At 39.8% G+C, this 20,816-nt stretch overlaps 1 protein-coding gene across 2 annotated transcripts in view; it reads left to right on the plus strand.

Annotated features, from left to right (window-relative positions):
- The first annotated feature begins 737 nt into the window (after positions 1-737).
- The window catches only part of PLS1 (plastin 1), a 106,881-nt gene continuing 86,802 nt past the window's right edge, over positions 738-20,816 (plus strand). Inside the window, exons 1-2 of one of the 2 annotated variants that reach the window (XM_058730116.1) lie at positions 754-852; positions 1,593-1,692. The gene's annotated coding sequence lies outside the window, so the exon portion shown is untranslated. Of the gene's footprint in view, positions 853-1,592; positions 1,693-20,816 lie in introns of both variants that reach the window. The other variant, XM_058730115.1, reaches the window with a different exon arrangement.

A 20,816-nucleotide genomic window follows, 5' to 3' on the forward strand; every position in this document is an offset into this window, starting at 1 on the left:
AAGGGACCACATAGCACTTTGAGTTAAAGAGGCAACAAAATAGGGACCCCTCGTGTTGCCTGGACAGAACTGGAGGGATCAAAGCTGTAGATTATGCTACAGGCAAAGTATGCCCAAACTTCTGAGGCTGCATCCCATTTACTTGACTCACATGCTAGAGGAAATATCCCACCTTTGTTTGAGTGTGAGCTGTAGTTATTTATTTTTAAAGCAGGTGTGGCTATTAAATGAAGAGGAAGTGTTATGTGAAATCCTAAAGGGGGGTTTGGTGGTGAGAAAACTTCCCTGTTTTAATACCAAATATCTTTTCTCTAGACCAAGGGTTCGCAAAGAGCGGTACCAGGACTAGTAGCATCAGTTTACCCTAGAAAGTGTTAGAAATGTACATTGTTGGGCCTCACTATAGACCAACTGAATCTGAAATTCTGGATGTGTGATCTATGCTTTACCAAGCCCTCCGTCTGATTCTGATTCATGCTCAAGTTTGAGAACCACTCTACTAAGCTCTTTCCAAATGTGTAGACGGTCAGCTTTAGGCTTGGAGCAGGGTACTTTCTGGGTAACTGTGGGCAATAGGGATAACGTTGCAGCAGCGCCCATTCACCTCTCCCAGCACCTGCAACTCCTCTTCCACTCCCGGGCAGAACTCCGGCTCCCGGATTCTGGTCCTCTCCCCTAGGAACCGCAGCTAAAACCCGGCAAGTGGATTTGGAGTTTGCTGGCTTGGGTGCCGGCCGGGCATGCGTAGTGGTGCGAGCGCAGCAGCTAGGTGGCCCCGGCGTGGTATCCGCAGAGTGGAGCCGGGGGTGTTTGGATCCCGAGCGGGAGCTGCGCGCTCGACGCCTGCGGCAGGTACGGGGCGCGGTGGTGGGGTCCGAGAGGAAGGCTGGAAGAATAGGCAGAAAACAAAGTTTCACTTTTTCTCTGAAGCACAGCCGCTCGAGGGGAGTCTCTCCGGTTTCCCTCGCTCGAGAGGCGGCTCCCCGCGCCCGGCTGTGCAGTGCGGCGCCAGCAGACCTCCGGGTGTGCACCTGCCCAGTCCGGCAGCCTGGAGTGCGGGCAGGTGTTAAATCATGTATTTATGCTGCTTACACAGTAACCCTGAGAATTGAATTATGATTCCCTGCTTGAAGTTAGGCATTTTGTTAACTTTTCTATATTCCTCTCTGTCTCTTAAACTTTGGGTGGCTGCTTGACGAGGCTTTCTGATCCAGCCTGTTTCACTTCAATTCTGCGAGTGGTTTATTTGCCTTTGGCCTTTTGGTGCATAAGATCAATAGGGCTGGAGTGAAATCGCGTCCGTGGTTTCTGGTTTTGGTGCCGTTCCTGGAGCAAGGGGCCCCTGGATGCAGTACAAAAAATGTCAACTTTCAGCGAATTTCCGTGCCAGACACTTCAAGCATTTCAGCTGCATTTTAAAGTAGAAACTTAATGAAAGATAAGACCCCCCCCCCCCACCCCTTACTTTTTCTCCATTACTTCTGTTTCAGGCTTCATTTAGTGCTATTAAAACGAAGTGCTCTTTTAGATGAGTAACGAGTTCTCACTTTCCTGTCCTTTATTTATCCGGTCACATCTTATGGCTCATCCAGAGATATTTTACCCTGGAGCTGCGGTATTGGATACACTTGTAGGAGGCTAAGGCCCTGCTGCACAAATTTGTTGGATAACTCATGAGCCACAGAATTTTAGGTAAGGGGGCACACACTGAACATTATTTAGGTAAAGTATTACATTTATGATGTGGGAGACATATACATAGAATTAATGAGTTTAAGAAAAAGAAATTTTTAGTTCAGGAAGAGAAACCTATATGGAAAGGGAATACAGATACTTTCCTTTCCCTTCACTCCCCCCCTTTCCCATGATGAATGTTTTAATACAGAAATAATATACAGTTGGTTTAGTTTTGGACTATAGAGACCATCGAGGTCAGCCAGTTCAGCTGCTTCAGTTTACAAATAAGAAAACCGAGACCTATGAGGTTAAATGACTTGCTGTTGCTGCTAGAGCCCCTCCTTGGCAAAAGCTGGGCCTTGGGCCCAGGTTTTCTGATTTTAGGGCTCTTTTAACCCTGCTGATACTCTCTTCCCAGTTTGGGTAGATTATTAAACTTTATTTTTCTCTTCTACCTTCTTACATGTAGTCTAGTTGAAGCAGAAAATTAGTCATTGCTTATTACGAAGCTTGATAGTACCTTGTAAACACCTTTCAAAAAATGCCCTCTCACTCAGGCCCCACCTAACAATTTGGTGGTTTTGAAACCTCCCTCCTTTTCTTGCCTCAGTCACATTGGGCCTTTGGCCCAGAATGTCTTTTTGCCTCCTTCCCTGAAGTCCTGCCCATACTGCAAGGTGTAGGTCACGTGTGATCTTGTCTTAGAAGCCTTTCTTGATTACTGCAGCCAGAAAGTAGCTCTCCCTCTTCTGAACCCTATAGCATTTATTACTGTTGTCTGTGCTGCTAGTGTCCCCCTCCTCTTTAGTATCCCTGATTATTGTATATTAGCATGTGTTCCAACTTCCCAACAGTTTGTAAGCTCTTAGAGCTTAAAGCCTATGACTTCGACATCTCATCCAGCACTAAGTATGTTCTCAGCCACCATTTGTGGGAGGGAGTTGAAGTATGGACCATTTTGTAAAGTGATTTGATGTGGATATTGTATAATATGGAGGAGGCCACTTTAGACCTGTAGCAAGACAGTGGCCAAGTCAAACCAGCCTATTGGGTGATTCTCATATTCTGATGACAGATTATGGATCAGTTTGGAGAGTGCTGGGGAAGGGGTAAAATCATAATAGGGGAGAGTTGCCCAGGCCTGCATTTAAGCATGTTGGCTCTTTTTTTTTTTTTTTGAACATTTTTTAAAAGTTTATTTATTTTGAGAGAGGGAGCATGTGCACAAGCAGAGGAGGGGCAGAGAGAGAGAGAGAGAGAGAGAGAGAATCCCAAGCAGGTTCCACACTGTCAGTGCAGACCCCAATGCAGGGCTCAGTCTCACCAAGCGTGAGGTCATGACCTGAGCCCAAATCAAAGGTAAGATGCTTAACTGACTGAGCCACTCAGGCACTCCGGAAAAAGTTTTTGGTAAAAGACTAGATGCAGAGGAGAAAAGATCTACTGAAAATGAGTTTCAGGCTTGGTGTGTTGGTAATGGGCTTGTAATGTTTTTATCTTATAAATACCTCCAGTTGTGACATTATCTCTTTCTGTTTCTTATAGTTATTGATATGGTTGTTTCCCATTCTAGATGATAAGCTCTTTGGGGAATGGTTAACTCTTCACAATGCTAGGCAAATAGCTTTGCAATATTAGACAGTAGTTATTGCATGAATAAATAAGTGTATTTTGGCTTGGGGAAGGTAGGCATTTAAATTTTTTTTTTAAGGTTTTATTTATTTTTGAGACAGAGAGAGACAGAGCATGAACGGGGGAGGGGCAGAGAGAGAGGGAGACACAGAATCGGAAGCAAAGGTAGGCATTTAAAATCATAGAGCTATCCTACTTACTTTATCTAGACCATTCCCTTATTATAAGAAGAGAAAATGAGTTATGCTTAACTAATAAGCTAGTTGGTGGTGTAGGCAGAGCCTCTGTTCACATCTCCTCACTATTAGCTCATTTCATTAACTTTTTGCGGTTATTAGACTCAAGTTTAATTTGAGTTGGCAGCAGGGCACTCCAGTTTGAGATGTTCTGTGGATCAAAAAACCTCAGAGAACAATGTAAAAGGAGGTATGGGGGAACTTGGTGGCCACTGGGAGGGTGTCTGCATCATCAGAAGAGATAAGACACAAGCCATAAATGGCCATTTCCAGGTTGAGTACACAGAGTGAGGAGGGGTCAGGCTGCAGTCCTGAGAGTCTGCACACAATGGAGTTGAGTCTGGAAAGAATATGGTAGCCTCGCTTCTCTGGGGCAGAAGACCTTGGACTGAGTGTATTGGGGAGATATATTTTACACTACCACGAGGTGGAAGGTGATGGCTGTGGGAGTAGGTTTAAGAGAGAAATATGATCAGACTGTCTACTTGGAAAAACAAGACAGAAGGCAGTGGTTCTGAACTCAAAATCTCAGTTCAAAAGGTGGTTTGAAATATTTGTTTACTTGGAACAGATGTTGCAAATAGCCATTTTGCAAATCAAAACACAGCCTTTTCATTGTGCACACAGCATTGAGGGAGTTGTTGATGGCACATCTCTTCCACTGACATTCATAATGTAGTTGATCACCGTCTTCAACTGGTAGTGATGCTTATTCTTATAAAGCAGTTAAGAAGAGAGAGCAGCTGAGAGGACAGAGCTTGAGAGATGATTTACCAGGGTAGAGGGGGAGGTTTGGCCAAGTATAGAGGGATTACTTCTTTTTTTTTTTTATTATGACATCAGTCAAAATTGATGTCAGTGTGGACTTGTAGTGGTTGGAGGTGAGCATAGATACCTCAGGGAAGGCCCCCAGGTAAGAGATAACAATTTACTTTTTAAAAATAATGTTTGTTTTGAGAGAGAGTGCATGTGTGCGCACACACTCGAGCAGGGGAGGGCCAGAGAGTGAGAGAGAGAGAGAGAGAGAGAGAGACAGAGAGAGAGAGAGAGAGACAATCCTACTAACTGTGAGATCATACCTGAGCTGAAATCAAGAATCAGGCACGTAACCAACTGAGCTACCCAGGTGCCCCCAGAGACAATAGTTTAGAGTCAGAACTGGCAGTCCCCAAATTTGACCAGTGAGTTGCCCTTGAGAAAATGCCTCCCATCCACCTCCTTGATGAACCTAATTACTCTCTCATGGGAGTCTCAACATGGAATCCAACTGAAAGCATTCTTCCCCTCTCTGTGCTGAGTCCTGTCAATTCTCGCTTCTGTTTCACTTTCTCCTGGTTTGTGCTTTCCCAGGGCATGTGGTATGGATATGAAAGGAAAGGCCCCTAGCTTTTGGCCTCCATCCATTTCAACCCATCACAACATTATCACCCAGCTCTTTCCCTGAACAAAGATCCAATTCCACATTTTCTTCTTGATGATGATGAAAATCAAGGAGAATGAGAAAGAGGCCTTTGTACTATGTGCAAGTTTATGGGTTATAAAATGGTTACACAAGCTTGATTGCTGGAAATTTTGCTGACATAAAAGATCACAGGATGTGAGGGTCTTTCGGCTTTAATGATCTTTTCTGTACTATTCTGTCTCAAACTACTTATTGCCTGTTTTTGGTGAGAAGCATGTAGCATGGCTTCTGTAAAAGCAAGTTGCTTTTTAGTAATACCATGAGCACAGAAAGGGCACATGTTAGAGTGATGATTGGGGAGTTTCTTATTTAAAACACTTGTTTCATCAGAAGGTATTTTATCTTTCAGTAGAGTTACAGATAGTTTGCTCATAAAGCCCAATTGTGAAAGAACTTTAGACTTGATAAGAAACTAAATTTTTATTTACTTTTAAGCAATTCAGAGCTATAAAGCTACAAGAATATTTGAATGATAACTCACTGCACACAGACATGCCTCCTTCAAAAAATCTAAGCCAACCACAGAGGAAACATGAGAAACTGTCTTTTCCAATGGTGAGGTGGATGGATGGTCTTTGTAAGATGGAAGGTTTGTAGGGTGCCTTCTTCATGATAAAAAGCAAAAGGTTTTTGGGGAAATAGTTGACATTTATTTACTTTATTATTGATAAATTCAATAAATAGTTTAAAGATCCAAGAAATAACACCTTTTTTTTTCTAAGTTAAAAAATGATGAAAATCCCCTTCAATTTGCTGGAGAACCAAGAAACAAGTGATTTTAGCAGTTGCCGTCATAATAGAATTTGGGTTGAATTTGAGTTTAAAACATTGGTAAATGTGTGTAAGAGGACCAGGCATGGTAATTAAGCATTGGACCAAGGTCTACTTGTCTAAACCTTATTCCCTACAACAAATTCCCAATTGGGGCCCTCTGCACTCTATGAATAAAAGAGTAAACCTACCCCACAGATCACAGTTGTAAAATCCAAAGTGATGCATGACAATCTGTGACCTCAAACTGATGTTGATCAAGCAATTTGAATGCCTTAGCTAGAAAGTACCAGCTGCATTCACACATTGTTCCCATAGCTGGTGCTCAGAATCTAGATTAAACTGTTGAAATGAAAGAAAAGCAGGTTCAGAACCAGCTCATTTCCAGTGAATGATCAAAGTCACAAGTAGACTTTTTGTCTCATTTCACTTTGTCATCTTAAATGCCATCCTTTGTAGCTATATTGGTTCCTCTTTTTTTTGTCCTTGATGATACATGCTCAAAGTGTACTGTTTATAGATAAAAATCAATGCAAAACAGAATTTTGAGGTTTGATAAATGAGCCTCTGCTTAGGTTTTAATGCTATTCATCAATAATTTGGTGGAAAGACAGTACCAAGTTAGTACATAATTGAACCTTTAGCTCAATATCAAGTTAGTATTTATAACCTTTGGGAACAAACCCAAAATTTTCATACTCCTGAATTCTTTCATCTGAAGGCTCTCTTAGCATTTTATTCTGATGAAGTGTCCCTTTTTCCTTTCTCTGTCCTCAGGTTTAGGTTCATTGGGACATTCTTTTGGTCCAGGTGGTATTTTCAAGAGTGGCTTAGTTCTTGTAGAGTTTAAGTGTTATCAGGTCAGTAAGGTGTCAGCCATGAAACACAGCTCACATAAATTCAATGATTTTTTTTTAGCAAAGTTGTCATGCAAGTGAATTAATTTTGGAAAAACAACAATAATAGCAATTTGTTTTATCCCTTTTCTTGTCCTCAAATAGCCCAAGTTAAACTCAAGATCACTGTGAATGGAGGGGTGCCTGGGTGGCTCGGTTGGTTAAGCGTCCAACTCTTGATTTCGGATCAGGTCATGATCTCACAGTTTGTGGAGTTGAGCCCCGAGTCACGCTCTGTGGTGACAGCATGGAGCCTGCTTGGGATTCTCTCTCTCTCCCTCTCTCTTTGCCCCTTCCCTCCTCGTGTGCTCGTGGTTGTGCGCCCACTTTCTCCCTCTCTCTCAAAACACAAACGAATTAAAAAAAAAAAGATCACTGTCACTGGAGAAAGGTAATCTGAGAATCTCTGAATGCATAATGGTTAATCAGAATGAGCTCCTTCGGGTAATTTAAAGTTTCGATACCTGAAATCATTTGGCTTGTGTTCAGGGCTGCGGATGAAGAGGCAAAGTCTGACCTGATGAGAAGGGAGGCCTTCTAGTTTAATATCAAACAAGGCAGTGAATGTGAAAGCAATTAGTAAACTATAAGATAAGGAGGTAAGGTATTCATTGATAGTTATAATAATTTTCTGACTTTGCTGTCTTTCACTGATAAATGGCCAAGACTGTGAGATTGACTTGCCTGCTTGAGGGTACCTAGTTAAAAGGGACAAAGATGGAACTCCTATCTGTGTCTTCTAATTTCAGCATCTGACAAAATGTCTGAGCTCAGCATGGGACCATAGTGCTAGCCAAGACAGATACAAGGCCCTGTCCTCCTGGGGCTTCATCTAACTCCAAATCCAGTGCTCATCCAACCAATCCATATTTTACTGAGCAGAGGGAATAATTTCTCAATGAAATTTATATTTTTTATAAAATCCTAAATATGTTTGTGGCTAAGCCTTGACTATGGTGCTCTTCAAGAGATTTCTCCATTGCCAGAGGGGCCTTCAACAACTGCCCCCTGGACTTCAGATGTTCCTTGATAAGGATATTTATTAATCTTCATTAGGGCTAGAGGGCTTGGATGACTCTCAGCAGGCTGCTCATTGTCAATCAGAGGCTTATTGCAGAAGAATAATTTTCTTTCCTCTACCAAATCAAAGGGCTGCAGTTGAATAAAGGAAGGTGAGTTGGGGGCAGAGCTGTCAGTGAGACATGTCCTTTGTACTCATGTGTTTGCAGTCAGATGGAGGAAGCAGACACAGGGACAGCCTGTGACAGGAGTAAACACCAGGAGGAAGGGCAGAATGAAGCTTTGGGAGAGCCATTAATTCTGTTCACTGGGTTGAGGAAGGTGTCAAGACTTTTGAGCTGAGCCTTGAAAACACAAGTTCAGTCTATTGAGAATAGATGGAGGAAAAAGCATTCCGTGGAGCAGTGACAGCAGGAGCAAAAGCGTAGAGACAAGAAAGAGCTGACCTCTTTGGGAAACTGCAGGTACTTGAATGTGTTCTAAAATGTAAGCATGCGTAAGAATCGCCTGGAGAGCATGTTGAAAAACAGACTGCTAGGTCCCATCTCTAGAGTTGCTTATTCTTTGGGTCTGTGATGGGGTTGGAGAATTTCATTTCTGCAAGTTCCCAAGTAAGGCTGATAATCTGGGAACCACACTTTGAGAAACAATGGGCTGGAATAAAGGAAGTGTGCAATAGATGAGCTAGGGAAAAAATAGTTTTCTTTTGAGACTGTACTGCCTTCACAAAATTGATGTTTCAAGGTTTTTTTTGTTGTTTTGTTTTTTAGTGCCTTGTGCCCCTTGCTGTCTGTCCTCTAGAAGTTCCTTATCCACTCTAGACCCCCACTACCCAGTTCTCGCTAGAAATCAGTCCTTTTCTTATACCACATATTTTTAAATAACTTCTGTTTAGTCAGTATGGCCATTCCACCATGGAAAGCTGAACAGCCAGTATCAGCTAGATGATGTTAGGAGTGAATCCCAAACCAAGTATGGACCACTGGTATATTCAAGGGGTACATACTTGGGTTTTATTTTTGCTAATCTGGATATAATGTTAAACTTTATTCAGCAAGTATTATTGGAATAGTTTGTAAGCTCTGAGCTAAGAGGTGGGATGTACACAATTGCAAAAAGTTCCTTCCCTGCCCTTAGAAAATGTGTAGTCTTGTAGGAGAGTTAAGATGCATGAATTCATGGCTCCAGTACAGGGCAGCTGGTGCCACGTGCTGTAGGAATGATCGAAGCCAAGAGTGATGGGGCTGAGATGAAGGAAGGCTCTCTTTCCATTGTAACAAGTAGGGGAGGCAGGACAGAGTTGAGGGAGTGATGATTTATGCCATCTTCTGATGTTTTATGCATCTTTGAAAGCCAGCTGAAATGAGGGAGCATTAGTCTACATATAGCAAATAATGAAGGAGGGGGCATTTGAAGTGGGTGGTCATTGAAGGTTGGCAGATGCTCACCAGGGAGAGAATGGTCAGCAGGGAGAGGAAGAGGCATTCCAGACAAGGGGTGACTGAACCTCAGAATGGAGGTGTAGCAGGGAAGTGCAGGTCCAGTTGGGGATGAATACTCTGGTTCACTTTGGGGAAGTGCAGGGTGATAAGACTGGAAAGGCATTTAGGGAATGTTGTGGAGCATTTTGAGTATGAGGTTATCGGGATTTGGACTTCAGTCTTCAGGCAGTGTTGGGTCATAGACTTACCTTGGCTTACTCTGTCAGTTCCCTCCTAACCCCCAAACACATCAGAAGAGGAGGAACCCTCTTTCTTACAGTGCATTAATCTATAGTTCATACTCTCTTAGATAAATACCTAAAAATACTTTTCCTTGGTTTTGATTTTAATAGGTCATCTTTTGTATTTGCAAAAATTATCATTAATGTCTTTCAAAAAATATGTAAAATGTAAAAGGTCAACTGGTTTGAATTTCTGAGAGAGATGATAAAAATGAAACAAAAATAAATAAATTGCTAGGTCTAGTGATTGTAGTACTTGTTCTGGATTGTTCTGGGAAGACAAGGGAATTCAAAAGTTAAGGCTAAAGATATCAGTATGGTGTCCTCAGCAGATACTTTGAAGCTGACTTCAAGTGCTGAAAGATTAGGGTAAATGACAATGTGGTGTCTCTTCAGAATTTCTTTAGCTATAAATGGGGCAATGTCTACTGGTTTAGTACTGGTTTAGAAGAGCTTGTGTCTGGGTGTTAAAGAGCACTAAGACCATGTGGTCCCTTTTGTTCATCTTTCTGGGGGATACTCACAAATGGGAAAGACATTTATGTCTCATTGGAGATTTTGAGAATCTTCCGTGTGTATCCCCTAAAAAGTATCCTGTCCTGAGAACTACATTGTTCTTGGAAAAGCAAAAAAATGTGGATTTGTGAGTAGAAGTTGCTACCCTGGTGCTACCACTTGCTAGCTGACTGATAAAAGAAGCAGCATAGTGAGTGGGACAGAGCTAACTGACTCCCCTTTGCCCACAATCTACAGCTAAGAGGTACACTAGGTGGGGGAGTAATGCAGCCCATTTGAACCTTGGTGGTGGTGGTGGTTTGTATTTTGTTGTGAATTAAATAAGATTAAATAGTTAAATTGAAAGGTATCATATACATTTTAGATTAAAATCTTCTAATAGGGGCTCCTGGCTGGCTTAATCAAGAGGGCATGTGACGCTTAATCTTGGGGTCATGAGTTCGAGCCCCATGTTGGGTTTAGAGATTATTTAAATGAATGAATGAATAAATAAATAAATAAATAAATAAATAAATAAATAAACAAACAAAAAAGAATGTAACTTTTTAAAAAATAAAATCTAATAACACTAAGATTTATTTTAAGTTCTTGGGGCCACAGATGTGGATGGCCATGTAGAATGTGAACTGCTGCCGCTTTTTTTTTTTCTTTTTGAGTGTAAGCTTCTTGAGGGCAAGGTCATATCTAACTTTGTGTCTCCATTGCCTAATGCATAGTCAGAACTTGATAAGTTGTTGAATGAATATAAGATAAAAAGGAATTAATGAATGGATGAATCTATACCCACAGCCTCCCCACCACATACTTAGTACTTTCTAGCTTCTACTTGCTTATAGAGACTTAAAATCTATGGTGCCTTATTTTATCTATCTATCTATCTATCTATCTATCTATCTATCTATCTATCTATCTATCTATCTAGATATCAAGCTCTACACCCAATGTGGGGCTCAAATTCATGACCTCAAGATCCAGAGTCCCATGTTCTACTGAATAAGCCAACCAGGCACCCCCGGTGCCTTATTTTTAGACTGCTAACCCCTTGTCTGTGTTTTACTGACAGTAAATCTTGAGAGATACCCCGTCCGTTTTCAGGAGACAGATGCATAGCTTGAGTTAAAATATAAGGATCTTTGTAGATTCACATGAATTCTGAACTAATTCCAGAAATGAATTAAATAATAATATATAATAATGTTTTACTTGTAGATAATGTATATAAAACTCATTTTACCTCTGAAATAAACTGACACATATAAGTTGAAGTTATATTCCTTTTGAACTACTTTATATTGTTTTACAAGGAATCAAATTAGGAGTAAGAGAGTGGCTTATAAAGATGCTCAAAGAAATGTATATTAATACACTGATCTACTAGAGACTTGGCTGCCTGTTTTTCCTGCAGGTCAATGAAACAAGAACCGTAAGTAACTTTATTCTACCTGAGTTTCACAGTTTGTCTAATGTTAACAGTACAGTTGGCCCTTAAACAACTTGGAGGTTAGGGATGCCTACCTATTCTCTCATTCTCCCCTGTAGTGGAAAATCCACATATAACTTCTGAATTCCCAAAAACTTTACTGATGATAGCCTACTGTTGACCAGAAACCTTACTGATAACATAATAGCCTTACTGAGGGGCGCCTGGGTGCCTCAGTTGATTAAGCATCCGACTCTTGATTTTGGCTCAGGTCATGATCTCATGGTCATGGCTTTGAGCCCTACATCATCGTCATCAGGCTTGTGCTGACAGTGCAGAGCCTACCTGGGATACTCTCTCTCCCCCTCTCTCTCTTTGCTCCTCCCCCAGTCCCCCTTCATGCATGCTCTCTCTCACTCATGAAATAACCAAATAAAACTTAAAAAAAAAAAAACTAAAATAAAGTCTTACTGATCACATGAACTGTTAGTGAACACATATTTTGGAGGTTATATGTATTATAATGCTATATTCTTACAGAAGAATAAGGTAGAGAAAAGAAAATGTTATTAAGTAAATTACAAGGAAGAGAAAATACATTTACAGTACTGTACTGTATCGACAAAAAAAATCTGCCTATAAGTGGACCCATGCAGTTCAAACCTCTGTTGTTCAAGGGTCAATTGTAATTCAGTTCTTGATTCATGAAATTAGACTTGATTAATATGGGCAAAAATTCATCTTTTTAATTTTGAACAAAGTAGTTTGGTTTTTGAAATTATTGTATTTCCTGTTAATATAAATCTGAAATGTGTAGGATAAAAAAAGTTCATGTTGCTGAATTTTTACTGAGTTATATTCTCCCTGTGTGTTATGTATTGTGCTGTGGGTGACAAAACCTTAATTGAAGTTTTCTGCAAGGTTAGTATTCAATTTCTCATAGGACTGGGACAATTAATGGGAGACTAAAAACATTGTAATTTTCTAGTAATTCAGAGGAAATGACTGCATTCTAAGGTAGTGTACTGATAGAGTGGACCATGATACTCATTTTTGCAAGTTAATTTATTAAATATCAGTGGGAATATTCTTTTGCATCCTATTTCACATCTCAGGCACACTTTAGGAAGGCCTTATGTTAGAGATATTGTTCATTTAATCTAAAAAGACTCATTCATGCCTTCTGTGTGCATAGGTTCTTTCCATTATGTTATGCCCTTAGGCATTTTACTAAGGGTATTACAAAATCAAGCAGCAAGACTTCTCAGGGAAATTAAAGTTTTCATATTAACCAGACATTGTTAAAACCTTTGCCTTGACTAGGATTAAACAGTGTTCCATCAGTGTTCTTGGTGCTCATGATGACGTTGCCTTTTTTTTTTTTTTTTAACATGACAGCTTTATTGAGGTTTGATTTACATACCATTCAATTCACTCATTTAAAGTATAAATCCATTTTAGGATATTTTACTATATCCATTAACACTCCTCATTTCATACCCATCCCCTGCTTAGGCAATGGCAAATCTACTTTCTTTCCCTGTAGATTTGCATATTCTTGAAATTTCATATAAATGGAGTCATACAATATGTTGCCTCTTGTGTCTGGCTTATTTCTCTTAGCATATTGTTTTCAAGGTTCATCCATGTTGTAGCATCAAAATTTCACTCTTTATGGCTGAATAATAGTCCATTGTGTGGTTCCTACCACATTTATTGATCAGTTGTTGGGCATCTGAGTGGTTACCACATTTTGGCTATTATGAACATTGCTGCTATGAATATTTGTGAACAAGTATTTTGGGGGGCATTTGTTTTCATTTATCTTGGGCATATATCTAGAAGTGGAATTTCTGGGTCATATGGTAATTTGTTTAACATTTTGAGGAACCACCAGACTGTTTTCCAAAGTGACAGCACCATTTTACATTCCTACCAGCAATGTATGAGAGTTCCAGTGTCTGATCCTCACCAGCAATTGCAATTTGTTTTTGATTACGTCCATTTTGATTTGAAAATGGTATCTAATTGTGGTAACATTTTTTTAAATTAATAAACTTTATTTTTCAGTCCAGTTTTAGGTTTACAGAGAAATTAGGTAGATGGTACAGAGACTTTCCACGTGCCCCACACTGACACATGGATTACCCTATTAAGGTCTTATACTAGTGTGGTACATTTGTTATAATTAATGAACCAATATTGTTACATCATTATTAGCGAAAATCTGTATTTATATTTCCTTAGTTTTTATATAAAATCCTGTTTCCATTCCAGGATCCCATTGAGGATAGCACATTACATTTAATTAACATTTCTTAGGCTCCTCTTGGCTGTGATAGTTTCTCTGCTTTTCTTTGTTTTTTTTCTGATGATCTTCAGAGTTTTGAGTAGTAGTCAGGTAGGTTGTAACATGCCCCTCTGTTGGAATTTGTCTGAATTTTATTTTTTGTGATTAGGCTGCATTGATATTGGTTTTTAGTAAAAAAATTATTACATGGGGGAGTGTACTTGGAGTATAAAAATACATAATCAGAATTGGAAAGCGGCAAAAGTATATAATTAATAGGAAATTCTTAGGAATTCAAAAAATTCAGTTTCCTCTGGGGAATGAACAGACATTTAACTCCAGATATTTTTTTTTCTGGCAAGGACTTGATCACATTGGAAGATGATTAGATAAAGTGATAGAATTTATCATTGTGATAGTCATTAGACAGCATCTAATCTAAGGGTAAAGCCAAAGATATATTTTTCACTGCCTTATATGTACCCAAGAATAACGTTTTGCTTGTAATAAAACACAAAGTTAATAGAAATTCAGATTGACTTTAAAAATTCCATTGTTCTGAGGCAACAAGGGTATAATGTATAATGACTATTCCGACCACCATCAATTCCAGTAAATCCTCTCAGAGGCTCTTTGAAGGGGGCAGGGAACTGAGGAATAGGGAGGCTGTGTCTCTTGGCCTGAGTCATACAGCTGTCAGTAGTTGAGCTGAGATTTGAACCCAGGACTGTAGAAGTTTATACCTTACTGTTGTCCGGGCCAGGCTCCAGAATTTCCAGTGGTTTTAAATCAGGAATGTATTGAAGGACATAGGCTTGAGTCCTTATCTTACTGGATATTTTTACTGCCAGCTGGAGGAGATAGCATGTCTCTGTGTTCACGGCCCCATTGAAATCAGTCTGTCCAATTAACAGCATACTTGTTGATTGCTTGCTAACAAAGGAGAACTGAGCCAGTTTTGCTCAGGTCACTACGCCATCTTGTCTGCCTGTGGCCTAGTAGTTCCACTGCCACATGTGTCTCCTGAAATGAAGCCTGAGGGTCATAAAACAGGAAAAGAACCACGTGGGAGAACAATATATTCAGCTAAGATTTGTCAGTGGTTACATTACTCAATGTACATCGCTTATTGTATGTCTCAGTAAGATCTTGAGTTTTAGTAATAAGTGAATAACACAGAGAATTTGGTCTTAAATACTTACCTTTGAAAAAGGGTAGGTGTGGTAATAACCTTTAAATGCACTTGAAATGAAATAATAAAGATGCACAGAAAATCTGAGGAAGGTTTGGGAAATTTCCCTACTTGATTCAACTAATCCTTGTAAATGGCCCAAATTGGTTGATCACAGACTGACACAAGTTTTCCTTCTGCACAGATTTTCTGTGTGAGTTAAGATAGGGTAGGCTATATTGCAGTGACAAATGACCCTGAAATCTCCATTGATTTCTTGTTACACAAATGTCAGTGTGCTCTGGCTGTTCTCCAGAACAGCTAGCTGTTCTATATGCAGTGACTCAGAGACCCAGGCTGCTGCGATTTTCGTGATTTTGCTGTTTTAACAGGGGGCTTCCAAACCATCTTAGCAGGGGAAGAGGAGCTAGAGGGTCACATAATAGCTCTGAATTGCTTTGGCTTAGAGTGACATACATCACTTCTACTCACAACCCATTGGATAGAACTAATCACATTCCTGCTGGAAGTGACAAACACATGACTCTTCATGAACAGTAAATGTCTTAGCTTTGTCTTCTTTAGAGCAAGAGAATTCGTTAGTTTGACAACAAAACAAAACAAAAAAACCCCCAAAACCTAACCCACCCCCCCAAAAACCCCAAAAAACTCTAGTAAAGAGAGAAAAATATAGATAATTACTTGATACTAAATTCCAAATGAACTTTGACATAAACTAACAAATTAATAATAATTTAGGTATGGCTGATTCAGTAACTTGATATACATTTGTGTATATCAAGGTTGAATCTTCTAAGGGAATAAAGAAAAACTTATAAGAAAAATTTGCTTTTTTACATTATAATTCTTCAGGTGATGATGATTAAAGCTTATATTTATTGAGATATTCTATTAAATGTTTTACATGAATTAAATAATTCAGATTGAGGACTGTGATTTCATGTCCATGATAAATATTCTCCAGTTCCAGCAACTTGCCTTGTTTGAAATGATGCCTAGATTAGACCCGTCACCATGCTGATAGCTTTCCTCTAGAAACCAGATTGTCACTATACTTTTATAGTTGATGCTCCCTAGATTGAAGGTGGCACTCTGGATGTTGTCAGACTAACATAGATTGCAGTGAGATCCAATATTTACTGTGATTTGGATTTATACTTGTTTTTGCCACTTTAGACTTTGCAGACTTAAAAAAAATAATTTTAGGGGAGGGGGAGTGTGACTGGGGGACAGGGGCAGAGGGAGAGGGAGGGAGGGAGAGAGAGAGACAGAGAGAGAGAGAGAGAGAGAATATCTTAAGTAGGCTCCACACTGAGTGTGGAGCCAGATCCCATGGTCCTGAGATCATGACCTGAGCCAAAATCAAGAATTGGAGGGAGACTGAACTGTTTGAGCCAGTCAACACACCTGCAAACCCTTATTTTTTTTAACATAAAAACATTGTTTTAATGTTTATTTATTTTTCGAGACACAGAGTATGATCAGGGAAGGAGCAGACAGTGAGGGAGACACAGAATCCAAAGCGGGTTCCAGGCTCTGAGCATGGAGCCTGATGTGGGGCCCGAACCCATGAACTTTGAGAATCATGACCTGAGCCGAAGTCAGATGCATAACCTACTGAGCCACCCAGGTGCCCCTTAACAATTTTTCTTTTTTTTTGAGAGCAAGAGAGAGAGAGCACCTGATCAGGGACAGGAAAGAGAGAATCTTAGCAGGTTCCATGGCTGAGACGGGGCTCAATCTCATGACCAGGAGATCATGAGCTGAGGTGAAATCAAGAGTAGGACGCTTAACCCACTCAGCCACCCAGGTGCCTCTCCTGCAAACTTTTTTATAGCCATATTTAGAAATAAGTTTGTAGTGAAGTAAGCCCATAGGAATTTTTTTTTATAAATGTTTTTTTTCTCCAAATGAATTCTCCTCAGTTGTGACTTTGTGATGCCATTTTTTCCTTTTCTTAAAAATATACTACTAGGGCATCTGGGTGGCTCAGTTGGTTGAGCATCAGACTCTTGATTTCAGCTCAGTTCATGATCTCACAGTTTGTGAGATTGAGCTCCACGTCAGACTCTGCTGACAGCTAGGAGCCTGCTTGGGATTCTCTCTCTCTCTCTCTCTCTCTCTCTCTCTCTCTCTCTCCCCACCCCCACCTCTCTCCCCTCTCTCCCTCTTTCTCTCTGCCCCTCCCCCACTGGTGTTTTTTTTCCTCTCTCTCTCAAATAAAAATTAAAAAATATACTACTGATGAATGCAGAACTCCTGTGTTAGTTTGTCTTTATGATCTGACCTTGTTATTAGGTGTAGCCTAAAATTCCACCATTAAAAGTATAGGATAACAAAGACCCTAGTTGGGCTGTACGGACTGGAGCAGTCCTCTCTTGGTCTCTGTTTGAAAAAGGCTCTTTGTTGTTTGAGAACAACTATCCTTAAGATATAGGAGGAGCTCCACCTTCATGTTGATATCATATTTATTCATCAGATATTTACTGAAAATAGTTTGGGTCAGACATTGAGATAGGTTCCAGCAGTTTCTACCCTCATAGAAATGACAGTCTAGACCAAGGGTTGGGAAACTTTTCCTATAAAGGGCCAGATAATAAATATTTTAGGTTTTGTGGGTCATGTGGTCTCTGTTTCAACTACCTTACTCTGCTCTTGTAGCAAGAAAGTAGCCATAGACAATAGTAAATGAATAAGCTTGTTTGTGCTCCAATGAAGTTTATTTATGGGTGCTAAAATAATAATTACTGTAATTTTCATGTCACAAACTATTTTGATTTTTTCAACTGTTTAAATACATGAAAACCATTTAGAGGTCAAGGTTGTATGCAAGCAGGCAGTGGGCCAGATTTGTGTTTAAAAAAACCCTTGATGAGTAACCTGAATTTATTTACTCTTGGGCTGAACCAGCTCTGTATGGTTTTAGTCTTACAAATAGATAGTGAACTGCCTTATTGATTACTTAAATTATTCAAATTCAGTGTTTGAACATAATTAACCTCTTCTAGGCATTTATTTAATAAACAACTCTCCCATCAGTTATTGGTGAATGTCATTTCTGCAAATTAAAATTATATGCCTATAATATATATATAATATGCAGTGTGCACACACATATATTACTTAAAATTTTTTTTGATGTTTATTCATTATTTTTGAGAGAGAGAGAGCGCGCAAGCAGGGGAGGAGCAGAGAGTGGACACAGAATTTGAAGGAAGCTCCAGGCTCCAAGCTGTCTGCACAGAGCCTGATGCGGGGCTTGAACCCACGGATGGTGAGATCATGATCTGAGCCGAAGTTGGATGCTTAACCAACTGAACTACCCAGGCATCCCCACATATATTACTTTTGGGACTGCTGATTTTATGAAAATCATGAATCACTAACATTTAAAATAATACCTAGGATCTGTTGGGCGCTTACCAAAATGTCAGGCCCTTTCTTAAGCCCTTTGCTATTCATTAATCCTTCCCTAAACTCCATGAGGTTGGTATTATTCTCATTGTCTTAATTTTTTGGCTCTGAAAACCAAGTCTCAGAACAACTCGCCCAAAGTGATATAATTAATGAAAAGCAGAGTCTATATTCATTCCCAAAGAGTCAGGGCTCCTAATGCTCTCTTATGGCTTTTTGGGGACTGAAATATCTTTACTAAATTAAACTGTTTTTTTTTTTAATTATTACAGTGTAAGAAAATAGAAACGGTGACTAAAATTAAAAAACTATTTTTCCTGGGCACCTGTGTGGCTCATTCAGTTAAGCGTCTGACTTCGGCTCAGGTCATGATCTCATGGTTCATGGGTTCCAGCCCTGCGTGGGGCTGTGTGCTGACAGTTGGGAGCCTGGAGCCTGCTTCGGATTCTGTGTCTTCCTCCCTCTCTGGTGTTCCCCGTCTCATGCTCTGTTTCTTTGTCTCCCAAAAATAAATGAACATTAAAAAAAAAACTATTTTTCCTAAGAAGTATGTAATTGAAAAAAGAAACATTTAGGAAGCAAGTATTCTAATAGTTTTCACTGATTTAATTTTACTTGCTTCTGTCTGTGAGCAAAGTTAATCAACTCAGATTCTAATCTGGGATAAACAGTGCGCTGAGATCTTCTCTTCTGAACTGAATCTTCACTGAGAATCAGGGCAATACCAGATTTACAGAGTGTTGTATCATGTCCAGCTCAAAAAACCATAGATACTTTATATTTGTGTATAGAGTTTACAAAACACCCTCCTGCATGTGACACATTATGTGGAAGCCCTCTGTAATTATATTCCCAAGGGATCTTGTTAGTATTCACAGTGGGCTGGCTATTCCACTGTAGATACAGTATTAGTCCTCCTTGCATTGTTTCTTCAGGTGGATCCATGGAAAAGTTAGATCCCAAAGTGAACACAACCTGTGAGAGATTCCTAGTAGACTACTGAAAATTTCTCCTGATTCACTTTTGGATCTGTTTTATGTTGAACTAGGAGGAAAAGCACTGTGGAATCCATTCTTGTCCTGGAAAGTCTCTAAGACAAAAAGCGAAGTAGTTATAATATATTTTATTTTCCCACTGAAGTGCTGGCCTTGGAAGGAGAGAAGTGAAAAAGAGAAGGACGAATTTTAAAAATCAAATATTCCCCTTGACCACTGACCCACTAATCTAATCTTTTTTTTTTAATTTTTTTAACGTTTATTCATTTTTTTGATAGAGACAGATCGTGAGTGGGGGAGGGAAAGAGAGAGAGAGAGACAGAATCTGAAGCAGGCTCCAGGCTCTGAACTGACAGCACAGAGCCCGACACGGGGCTCGAACTCACGGACTGTGAGATCATGACCTGAGCCGAAGTTGGATGCCCAACTGACTGAGCCACCCAGGTGCCCCCCCACTAATCTAATCTTATGGGCAAAGACCAAGAATTCAAAAGGTACCCAAACTTGTGCCACTCTGGGGCAAGTCTCTGGCCATGACACTGTGGTCACTTGATGGTGGATTAGCAGGACTTTCAACTGGTTCATTGTATGTGCAAATAACAGATGATTCAAGACAAAGAAAGATCTTTGTATGCTTTTATTTCACTGTGATAATTTCCTAATTAGGTAATGATTCTCCTTTCTCAGTGGTCTGTCTCTTTCTTTATTTTTGTTTTTGTTTTTGGTCTAGCTTATTTCTAAATGGAAAGGGTTGCCAGGTGACGGTCTTTCCAAAAACAACTTTTATTTGCTTTATATGTAATTTAAAATTAAGTCTGCTATAAATTTCTATACTTGGTCACTTTTGATTATGGAATTTCTGCCCTAAACAACACAGGATGTGGCTACTTTTTCTTTCTTGAGTCCTTATCTATCAGGGAGCTAGAGATGTTGAAAAGGAGATTTGTTGTCTTTTTATTTTGAGACCTTTTACCTTCTTTGTCCTCACCTACACCCTCCATGAGCCTGTGCCACTTTGGGGTAAGTACTTGTCTATTTGTTCATGATTCCTACAATTATGGCTTCAGGACTGAGAATGGAAGCAACTACCAACTGAGGAGGAAAAAAAAATGCATGTATTTTGGTCTCTCAACAGCACAGTACTAATAATTTGAGTTCAGGGGTAGCTCAGGAAATTAACAATGGCAAGTAATAGAGCTTATGCTTAACCACTGTTCATTTATGTATGCTCTATGGGAAATGAGAGTAGCCAGGGATCATAGGATTGTGGCATGCTGTTTACACCTATCTAAAGGGTGCAGCTGTCACTGGCCTAGCCCAGTGCTACCATGTAGAAATGTGGCCTCAGTATTGCTAGACTTCCTGATTCTAAAAGAGAAAATAGAAATCTGAGTTTTATGTTAATCCCTAATTTTATGTGTTCACTCCAAAATTTAAAAGATACTTAATGAGCCACATCCAGGCAGGATGTGGTCCCTGGGTGCCATTTTGTCTCTCGGCGGCCAGGAGAGCCTTTTAGGTTGGTGAAAAAGAAGTTACAAAAGCCCTGAGATGGGCTCCCTGGGAGCAGTG

Source organism: Neofelis nebulosa, chromosome 5, assembly GCF_028018385.1.
Source record: "Neofelis nebulosa isolate mNeoNeb1 chromosome 5, mNeoNeb1.pri, whole genome shotgun sequence".
Classification (NCBI taxonomy): domain Eukaryota; kingdom Metazoa; phylum Chordata; class Mammalia; order Carnivora; family Felidae; genus Neofelis; species Neofelis nebulosa.